Below are 1,909 nucleotides of genomic sequence, written 5' to 3'. Positions count from 1 at the left end.
AAAGCTCTGCCTTTCTGTCCTCAGCACCTTGTTGCCACCCCAACGGTTTGCCTCTTGTTATCCTCGAGTGCTGCACTTTTGATGGAGTGCGTTAAATTTATATTAGAATATTAAGTAAATGAGTGGGCTACTTAAGTCCACAGGAGTAGCGTCAATTTGTGTCTGTAGCGTAGTTAATATATGCGCTATCATGAAGCTGCGGATGATGGAACAGCTTTTAAGGTGCTGTACAAAGTATCGCGGTAATAATAAGCAAAGTTATACAAAGCATAGTGTATAAAATAAGAGAATTGCTTATAGTGATAGACAAAAAGTTGTAAGAAAATTATAGAACAAATTAATTTATTTCTTCGTTATATTTTGTATGAAAATGAAATATATGGTGTATGTTGGATATATATTCTTTTTAACGCTTTTCGATAAAAATTGTGAACTTGAGATTTAAATTCATTACAATATATTAAAATAAATAAATTAAAAAAATTGTGACTTTAATACATTTAATAAATTAATTAAAATTAAGTAGTAAATGAAGTTATTTACATACTTTCTTTGCCTCTTAGTATAATTGCAATTTAAAAAAGAGTTAATTAGTAAATTAAAGTTCACCTAAAAAGCATTGTTCAATTTTTTGATCATACTATTTAAACAACTAATAAAAAATTTGAAGTTAAACTTTGAGAAAAAGAAATAATATTAATAATAGGATTTATAAAAATAGTCGAACTTAAATTAGGGTTATATGAACTTGATTGAAATCAATAGAGAGTAGTTAGAACGACATTGAAATCTAAGCTTTTAAATGCAGCTTGTAGATAATCAAGTGTGACTTATTGTATAAAACAGAAAGCAAAGCATTTGATTTGCATTCTTTATTTTGTACATTCTCGTTTTATTTTTCCCATAAACACTAAGCTGATGATATTCACCACAAAGTCATACTTTTAAATTTCTACAAGCTTCAGACAATGTGTGTAGATAAAGTAGAGACAAGCGTCCTTTCTCTTGAAGCTTCTGCAAGCATTGGCTTGTCCTCAGTGCAGACAGCTCTTGCTTCTTGTCATTTTAAAGCCATTTGATGTATGACAAATCAAATTTGACAAACTGCCAACAGTTGTTTTGCATCTTTGCAACATTTTTCAAACGCCTCCGCATAAAAGGCGGGTGCTCTAGCCCCTTGTCTGTCCGTAGAGAGTGATGGAGAGAGAGACAGACAGAGAGAGAGAAAGAGACAGAAAGAGGAGGCAAGAATGAAACACATGTGAAATCAACGCTGTACTTTTGTACATTAATACAGTATAATGTTATCCCCACAAAGGAAAGGATGGACAGGCTTGGAAGAAAGAGAGAAGAGAGAATACGTTGCAGAAATTTACATACTCATGTTTTGCATGACATGCGAAAATATTGTTCAGGGGCTTTTCGATGGAAGTAACTTTAAAACAGACAAAGAGATGGGAACCATCTGCATGTTTTTCGGTTGATAAGGGACAATAATTCTAATGATGCTGATAATGATATTGCGGAAATTCAACACCATCGGAATGCGGGGTGCGGAGAGTGATGCATTGCTGAGCTTAAATAAAATATCAAAACACGTACCACGACGGCAAGAAAAGGGAGCGAGTGTGTGAAAAACCAAAAGAGGAAAATTGCGCCATGCTCTTGGCACTTGGGAAATAAAAAGAGTTTGAGCCGAATGCCTTTTTGTTTAATTTCGTGGTGCATATGGAGATGAACATGAGTCTATATCAAACTACAATATTTTAAATAAAAAAGTCTTGTGCGATGCTCTCTGTCTGACGGTCGCAATTCGCAACTCGGAACGCGGAAAGCAAGGGGGAAACCGGGAAAACGTGCGCTCAATCAAGCGCCTCTGCTGCTTCTGTTGCACTTCAACAGGGGAAAT

This window comes from Drosophila sulfurigaster, chromosome 2L (assembly GCF_023558435.1).
Source record: "Drosophila sulfurigaster albostrigata strain 15112-1811.04 chromosome 2L, ASM2355843v2, whole genome shotgun sequence".
NCBI classification, from domain to species: Eukaryota; Metazoa; Arthropoda; class Insecta; order Diptera; family Drosophilidae; genus Drosophila; species Drosophila sulfurigaster.
Note: the sequence above shows the minus strand (reverse complement) of the source record.